This window comes from Phoxinus phoxinus (assembly GCF_949152265.1).
Source record: "Phoxinus phoxinus genome assembly, chromosome: 3".
NCBI lineage: Eukaryota > Metazoa > Chordata > Actinopteri > Cypriniformes > Leuciscidae > Phoxinus > Phoxinus phoxinus.
The window spans coordinates 7,278,381-7,288,108 of record NC_136878.1 but is presented as its reverse complement, the minus strand read 5'-3'; the positions used below and the strand labels follow the sequence as shown (position 1 = coordinate 7,288,108).

The 9,728-nt window shown below is 35.3% G+C and overlaps 1 long non-coding RNA gene across 1 annotated transcript; it reads right to left on the bottom strand.

Annotated features, from left to right (window-relative positions):
• Positions 1 to 2,251: 2,251 nt before the first annotated feature.
• LOC306996297 lies at positions 2,252 to 3,831 on the bottom strand. Its single transcript, XR_013797043.1, has 3 exons — positions 3,788 to 3,831; positions 3,508 to 3,596; positions 2,252 to 2,375 (listed from the first exon to the last, which is right to left on the bottom strand). It is a non-coding gene; the product is annotated as an uncharacterized lncRNA (long non-coding RNA).
• Between the last annotated feature and the right edge of the window lie 5,897 nt (positions 3,832 to 9,728).

Here is a 9,728-nt window from a genome sequence, read left to right as displayed (position 1 = left end):
GTCGAGTCTGTCCCGTCGTATTTCTGTCATAAGTTTTAATTCGCTTTAGTGCTGCGAGTGTCTGCTCGACAGCAGACGTTAAACAGGGAAAACACCGCAAAACATGACGATGTGTAACGTTACAGCCGACACAAGCTCTCACAGATTTTTTTAACAATATCATTGAGATCAGCGGGACTTTTGCCTTCAAAATCAGTCCTGGCATAACTTTACATTGCAGTCAGTTCTGTTTTTACCCGGACAGATCGATAGAGATCCGTGACTCTGCATAAACTGAATAAGGGATTTTTTCCGGTAGGTTTGAACCTGCTGGTGGTCGAGGAAGGAAATAAACATTAATTTGTGGGTTGAAAAACGATGAAATCTACAGGTATTTTACACAGTTCGCAACAGATGCGGTTAGCTAGCTCTGACTACCAGTAATAATAGTACACGCTCTGACCATCCAATCAAAGGGCGTGGAAATGCTTACGTTATTGTATGCCTGCTAGATGGCCCCGGTGCAATCAACTCGATATCTGATTGGCTGATTAAATCTGACCGATTATCTGATTGGTTAAAGCAACAGTTTCATTGCCATTCATTTAAGCTACAGGCGCCCGCACGATCGATTCTGAAGGCCTCGAAGCAGATATATTTGACCCTGACAACACATGATGACTGAAATATGATTGGATAAAAGCACTAAAATAAATATACACTACTGGAAGCAGCGCAAACAAGAGAAAAGCTATGACATTACGAGAACGGACTATTGGGAATAATTTAATACTCATTCATAAAAAAAAAAAATATTAAAGTGCAAGTCAGTGATTCTCATAGTGTTTAGGCCAGCAGAGAAGGCCTTGCTGGCCCTGACGGCCCACCACTGGTGTCACATTACAGAACATTTCAACTTTCTAAAAGCATTTCATGCCAATTGCCAACTAACCATTCATAATGTATTGTAATCCCTTGTGAAAAAAAAGTGCACTTTAGTGTACTTTTATAAAGTGTACTTATTACACAAATAATATACTTTAAAAGTATACACTTAAGTGTGAATTAAATGCAATCTTTTGGGCGCACTTAATGCACATTAAGTATAATTAATTTCAAATTTATTACATATTAAGTTGAAATAAAATGCAATAAGTTGCCATTAAGAGTGATTTTTTGGAACAACTTAAGTGGGACTTTAATACAACTTTATATCTACTTTCATAATTGCTTCTAGTGTCTTTAAAATATACTTAAAGTGCACTACACAATATACTGACACGCAATTAATGTGAACTAAAATATACTTTAATGTCAGTTAAAAATACACTTAAGTGTGAATTAAATGTATTGTTTTGGGCGCACTCAATGCACATTAAGTGTAATTAATTTCAAATGTATCACATATTAAGTTGAAATAAAATGCAATAAGTTGCCATTAAGAGTGATTTTTTGGAACAACTTAAGTGGGACTTTAATACAACTTTATATCTACTTTCATTACAGCTTCTAGTGTCTTTAAAATATACTTTAAGTGCACTACACAATATACTGACACGCAATTAATGTGAACTAAAATATACTTTAATGTAATATCCATGTACATCGTTCGTTATATAATTAAATACATTTATAATTAAAACATTTTATAATAAAGTTGTAATTTAGTACATTTCAAATTTTAATAAAAAAAAAAATCTCTTAATAACCTAGTTACAATCAAAAGAAACACTATACATAAACACAAACAGTTACAACACTTTAACTCCTTTAGAAAGAGTCTGGAGGACAATGAAGCTTATATGCACAATCATTTTCTTCCTCAAATACAAAGGTACCTAAACATCACAGAAAACATTATGCATTTTTACATTTTCAGAAAACATTCTGTATGATATATAAAATTGTTTTTGTTTCCATGTAATTTACTGGTACTACTACTTTTGGGGTAATTTGGAATTTGGTCCCCATAAAAAAACATACACACACACACACACGCACGCACACACACCTAATATTAACAAAGATGAATAAATACAGTAAATAAATTGTTCATTGTTAGTTCATTTTGGCTAATGTATAAACTAATGTTAGCAAATGAGACTTAATATTAAAGTAAAAATATTAAAGCTCTTAAACCTTTACTAGCACCAACAGGACCAAATGGTTTCTTCTAAAATCTTACTCAATTACAGTGAATGTAAGTTTGTCTAAAAACAAAAAACAAAACAAAATCTGAAGAACTCCAACGGCATAAAAACAAGAAAACCAAAATCGTTTGTCACCAAATGTTTTGAAGTTGTTGGAAAGTGCTGTTTATGTCTATGTCCCAGAAGCTCTCCAGAGTATATGTGAATGGAAATGTTCCAGAGAAGCAGGAAAGTCAGAAAAAATACCTTGAAGAAAGAAAACAAAAACAGAAGGAAAACAATTGTTTATAAAAACAGATCCAGTCCATTATTATATTTGGCTCAATTGAATGAAAGTGATAGATATACAGTTGCGCTTTAAAGTTATACACCTTGCAGTATCTGCAAAATGTTAATAATTATAGTAATAAGAGGGATAACAAAAAATTGTGTTCTCTTTTTATTTAGTACTGCCCTGATGAAGCAGTTTATTCATTGACCCAATCAAATCTGTCAATACATTTTCGTCATAGTTGTCGTCATTTAAAACTGGTTTTTATTTAGTTATCGTCTCGTTTTCGTCTGTGAAAAAATGTCGGTGACGAAAATAATGATACAAATTATTCGTCATTAGTAACATTGCAAGATGGCTGTGGATGAACACCAGTTGTTTGAAACAGCTTTGGCCGCTACAATGAACGAGTTAGACTTTTATCTAAAAGAGGAACCGAAGACGGTGCTCGAAACGTTCCTTTGTAAGAAGGATGTTTTTACTGTTTTGCCGGCAAGAGTAATCTACCAGTTAGCTCCGCTGGTAGCTAGGCGTATGGGGCTTAGTTGTGATTGGTCGCACTAGTATTATCCAATTGCGTGCAGTGAGATTTTCAAATACATGCTTGGTGCCGCCCCTCGAATTGGGTGATTTATATTACTCAATGCCAGACCCTTAATCTTTCGGATTTGGGTCTGGATTTCCAGGCTAGCAGTTCCTGGATGTTAAAGTTGAATTTGCTGTCCAATTCGAACCACTGAATTTGCGAAGCGGAAACATTTTTTTGACCGAAAATCACCTGTTAAATATTATAGGTTGTATTTTTAAACAATTTGAATATTTTTGAAGTAAAATATTAAAGGTGAATATGGATTATTGGATTTTTAATAATGAAAATGGGTTTGAAATGTTTTTAATCAAAATATTCACAGCTTAAATTTCAACCCAATGCAAGCCCTAAAAATACAATGCATTAAAATGCAAGCATAGTTAATGCAATGCATTTTTTTTTTCAAATAGTGCAATTCAACAGGCTTTTTTGTTTCAAAAACATTTGCCATTATTTTACTTCCATACCCAAGACCCATGCAAACGTTTCCTCATCTTGGCTTGTAAGTTTCAGCTTACCGCGCACATCTTCATGAAGGATGTTCCTGTATTTACTGGTACCACGGTTGACACAGCAATTCTGCGGCCCTCTTCCTTTGGTTTGATACCTGTAAAATATATGATGATTATAGGGGCATCTGTAAATGCACAGGTGGGAATTTATTACTTACAAATGGAGAAGATTTAAAGTATTTAAAAGCTATAGGGATAGTAAGTGACGTGATAGCAATGTTTCAGCTTGATCAGGGTGTGCTGTCTGTGCAACAATTCATGACAAATTATGTAATGTTAACATCACCTCATCAATAAAGGCCTGTGATTCCACACCGCTTGCACTGTATCTCCAATCACAAATTAACTGATCCTGCAAAATGAACGTGTAACTCAAGATAAGCACAAAAAAATAACATATTCCAAAACAAATAGTAACTGAACAACTCACTCTTCAAATGCAAAAATAAAAAAATAATGCTACATTACAAGCATTATTTCTAGAGTGATATATTAAATATTTATGGTGGTTATAACATTGATTATATGTATTAAATGTATATAAATGTCTTCGAGTGTTACAATATTGGATCTGTATTTAGCAAATTTGTCATTTAGTAATGTTTAAATGATTTAAAAAGTCGGTTTAATTAAATTATATATTTTTTCAGCAGCCAAATTCGTCGAACACACCCACACGCGAACATATTATGATGTAAGAAATTATTAGAATGCAATCATAGATAAATTATTGAAAACCTGATTAATTCACCTCCCGAGTCTATTGCGTCTGTCTGCGATGAAAATAATGTAATGTGTTACACTCTTAATCGCAATAACAACTGCCATGTTACGCTGAAAATGTAAAAATAAAGAAAGCATCAAGATATACTTACTTGACTCATTATTGCAGTATAACGTCTCATCTGTAATCAAACGTGGCGTTCTCTTCCTGATTGCGCAGCTTCAGTTTCCTTTCCTCACGAATCGCGATTACAGAAACATAACAGTGCATTTTTCAAACTCTAGTGAAGTAGTGCGTCATCGTGACGTAGTATTTCTAGCGCATGCGCATTAAATAAAGTTAATATATTTCATGCATGGTTATATTTCAGCTTTTTAATTTCTGTTCAAACTCATTGTGTTGTAGACTCTGTAAGTTCACAAAACTTGATTCATTCACCTAACTAAAAGTCAATCATTTTTATAGTGTAGTGTAGTCTAATTTAAATTAAATGTATTTTAACTGAATTTAAATGCAATTTAATTTTGTTTAGATTTGTTTAACTTTGCTCACAACTAAATGTGTTTAATTTACTTAGATCAACATAATGATATTAAAAGTGTTCTCTACACAGATGTAAAGTACAATACATTAATATTACATTAAGAACTCCTCTCATAAATTACATTTTATTGTCAAATATTATGTAGAAAACTGACACTTTTAATTGAGTTCATAGAGCAGAAGCTGGTGATAAAAATGTCAACAATAAGTTGTACTGGAGTATACTGTATAAACAAATGTATTGCAGTTTAGAGGAAAAATACATTTCAAGTGCATTAATGCACACAATATATTATAGACTAAACACATTTAAAATACATCAACAAAATAATTTTGGACAACACACTTGAGTTGAAATTAAAAACAATTATTTTCCATATTTTCCATTAAAATTATTCTTTTATTTAGTATATTAGTCAATACATCAAAATAACTGTTTAAGTAAAACTTAATTAGACATTATTACAAAGTGCCTTTTTAAAACATGCACTTAAGTGTGTTTATAAATATTGTGATGAAAGTGTACTTACTTTAAGTTAAACTTAATTAGACATTATAACAAAGTGCATTTGTAAAAAGTGCACTTAAGTGTGTTTATAAATATTGTGATGAAAGTGTACTTACTTTAAGTTAAACTTAATTAGACATTATTACAAAGTGCATTTGTAAAAAATGCACTTAAGTGTGTTAAGAAATATTGTGATGAAAGTGTACTTTAAGTTAAACTTAATTAGACATTATAACAAAGTGCATTTGTAAAAAGTGCACTTAAGTGTGTTTATAAATATTGTGATGAAAGTGTACTTACTTTAAGTTAAACTTAATTATACATTATTACAAAGTGCATTTGTAAAAAGTGCACTTAAGTGTGTTAAGAAATATTGTGATGAAAGTGTACTTACTTTAAGTTACACTCAATTAGACATTATTACAAAGTGCATTTGTAAAAAGTGCACTTAAGTGTGTTTATAAATATTGTGATGAAAGTGTACTTAATTTAAGTTAAACTTAATTAGACATTATTACAAAGTGCATTTGTAAAAAGTGCACTTAAGTGTGTTAAGAAATATTGTGATGAAAGTGTACTTACTTTAAGTTAAACTTAATTAGACATTATTACAAAGTGCATTTGTAAAAAGTGCACTTAAGTGTGTTAAGAAATATTGTGATTAAAGTGTACTTACTTTAAGTTAAACTTAATTAGACATTATTACAAAGTGCATTTGTAAAAAGTGCACTTAAGTGTGTTAAGAAATATTGTCATTAAAGTGCATTCCCTTTAAGTACACTTAAGTGGTATTTAATTTGAACTATATTATATTATCTGCAAGTGCACTTTTCAAAAAGTATACTTTTATGATATTAAGCACAAAAAAAGTACGCTTTCAATACAATTAAGCACACTTATTTTTCACAAGGGATGCCTTGCAGTGCACCTTATTATCAATTCAGTGTTCTCAATTATAACCACAGCTATCATTGCTCTATTTAAATGTACAATGTTTTATAATGCATGTTTTACATCATGTATAATAATGCATTATTAAATAAAGCATTCATTTATTATATATGTGGCTGCAGTGTATACATATATATATATATATATACACACACACACACTATACAGCCAAAAGTTTGGGGAAGTCTATATATCATATATATATATATAAATGGGGACGTCTGCCTTTACATGCACATTAACTTTAATGACATCCCATTCTTAATCCGTAGGGTTTAATATGGAGTCGGTCCACCCTTTGCAGCTATAACAGCTTCAACTCTTCTGGGAAGGCTTTCCACAAGGTTTAGGAGTGTGTTTATGGGAATTTTTGACCATTCTTCTAGAAGCGCATTTGTGAGGTCAGGCACTGATGTAGGACGAGAAGGCCTGGCTCACAGTCTCCGCTCTGATTCATCCCAAAGGTGTTCTATCGGGTTGAGGTCAGGACTCTGTGCAGGCCAGTCAAGTTCCTCCACACCAAACTCGCTCATCCATGTCTTTATGGACCTTGCTTTGTGCACTGGTGCGCAGTCATGTTGGAAGAGGAAGGGCTCATCCAGGGAGCATGAAATTGTCCAAAATGTCTTGGTATGATGAAGCATTAAGAGTTCCTTTCACTGGAACTAAGGGGCCGAGCCAAACCCATGAAATAATAATCCCCCCTCCACCAAACTTTACACTTGGCACAATGCAGTCAGGCAAGTACCGTTCTCCTGGCAACTGCCAAACCCAGACTCGTCTATTAGATTGTCAGACAGAGACGCGTGATTCGTCACTCCAGAGAACACGTCTCCACTGCTCTAGAGTCCAGTGGCGGTGTGCTTTACACACTGCATCCCACGCTTTGCATTGCACTTGGTGATGTAAGGCTCGGATGCAGTTGCTCTGCAATGAAAACCCATTCTATGAAGCTCTCTACGCACTGTTCTTGAGCTAATCTGAAGGCCACACGAAGTTTGGAGGTCTGTAGCTATTAACTGCAGAAAGTTGGTGACTTCTAATCACTGTGCGCCTCAGCATGCGCTGACCCTACTCTGTGATTTTACGTGGCTTACCACTTTGTGGCTGAGTTACTGTTGTTCCCAATTGCTTCCACTTTGTTATAATAACAGTTGGCCGTGGAATATTTAGTAATGAGGAAATTGAATGGTCTTATTGCACAGGTGGCAACCTATCACGGTACCACGCTTAAATTCACTGAGCTCCTGAGAGCGACCCATTCTTTCACAAATGTTTGTAGAAGCAGTCTGCATGCCTATGTGCTTGATTTTATACAACTGTGGCCACAACTGATTGGAACACCTGAATTAAATGATTTGGAGGTGTGTCCCAATATTTTTGGCAATATATGTGTGTGTGTGTGTGTGTGTGTGTGTGTGTGTGTGTGTGTGTGTGTGTGTGTGTGTGTGTGTGCGCCCGTGTGTGTGCGCCCTTAAATTGACAAAAACATCTAAACAATGTCAATCAAGATAAATGCACTTGGCAAAAAAGACATTAAGACAAGGCCAAGCAATTGGGAAAGAAAAATAAACAGTTTTCTGAAGTAAATAATCTCGGATATTCATTTTCACTGTAATACAAGGCAAAATACTGTAAAAAAACAAAACCAAAAAAAATTATATATATGGTTGCAGTGTATAGCTATAGAGACCAATAGGCTTCATAATAAGTGCTGCCTTTACTTTTTTTTAATCTGACTAAGTAGCATAATTGTTAATTAAATATTCCAAACACTCTCTTAAGCGTGATCTCTGTAATTCTTCCTCATAGCGGTTTAACCGCGTTCAGACCCACCACAGACAGGAGAGGGATTATGCCACTTTGAAAGAGGCCTGTCGACTGAAAGCTGTAATTAAGTTCCAAACCTTCATTGATCTTCTTCTCTTTCTCTCCTCCTCCTCTTCAGTGCTAAATAAATAATGTAGCTCCACTGAGCTAGTATTAATTGGACTTCTCTTACGAGTCTGTGGGGCTCGGGTTGACCTTTGGAGGAATCTGTACGGATCAGTCCCATGGAGCTCGCTGAGATACACACCCCAGGCAATTAAGCGGGAAGAGGGTTTGACGGAGAGTCTGTGAGGGGTCCAGACACACTTTTGCGCGGTTGGTCAGTAAGCACATTCGATATTCGATTCATAAATAGACTGCTATACTATGGCCAGGGTATAGGCATACACAGGTGTGTATACTGGTTTAACCTTCTGTAAAAATCTATTTTAAAAAATCATGTCAATGCATTATGGTAATGAGAATGGAATATGTCTCGAAAATGCCAAAGAAAAGCTTAACTTGTCTTTACTCGACATCACATTTTTTCCCTCAAAGTGGCTAGATATATAAATTAACTAAATTAATAACTTTTTTAGAACAAAAATGAACCATCACTGAACTCTGGATGCTATTTTATTCTAGAAACAAATTTTGTTGCAATATTTTCCTGTTATCACTGTAAAGCTGCTTTTAAACAATCTGCATTGTAAAAAGCGCAATATAAATCAAGGTGACTTTACTTGACTATGTATATAATGTTTTTTGTTGTTGTTGTTGTTGTTGTTGTTTTTTTGGGGGGATGAAATGTGACCTGAGCAATAAGTTTGATGCTAGAAACGTGTTCGAGTACCTTGACGTGGACTTTGGGGAACAGAATATGTGCTACAAAAGTGTATGTGTAATACTCCCAGAGAGCACGTTCAGTCTTACCAACGTTGGCAATTGGAGGGCACCAGCGGCAAAGTATCGGAAGGGGTTTTTCCCCTGCACACCAAAAAAACTTAGGTGGGTAAACCATCGGCGGGATGAGTCTTCAGGCACTCCAATTCATGCACACTCCGGCGGAGGAACCGTGAGGAACCATTTTGCCGATCCCGCTTCTTTTTTTTCACAAAAGCTGCTTCCTACTAGAACCGTTGGTCCACATGTGGTGGTGCGTACACGTTTTTATGCGCGTGATCTATTAAGCATCGCCTCTGTACTCGGACCATAGACAGTAGACTCAGGCCTTGTCCACACGGACACGGGTATTTTTATAACCGTGACTTTTTTACGCGGTTCGCCCGTTCGTCCACACGGAAACGCAGTATCAGGTCACTGAAACCGAACATTTTTAAAAAAACCCAGGCCAGGGTGAGGATTTTCAGAAACGCCGGTTGCAGTGTTGTCGTGTAGACAGTAAAACCGGAGTTTTTGCCTTGCGACGTCAAAGTGTGCGCCGTTATCCGCTGTGTTTGACGTCAGATTGTGCGCCGCTGACGGCTTCTGATTGGCCAACGTGGCTTTACGGTTAGGGTTATATCGCCGCCTGCTGGTGTGGAATGCTCTTGACGGCGCTTGATAGCGTGTTTTTGCATTTTCATGTAGACGGAGATTTTTTCAAAACCGCAAGAGGAAAAACTCCGGTTATAAAAATACCCGTGTCCGTGTGGACATGGCCTCAGACTCTCTTGTGAGTATGTTTATCCA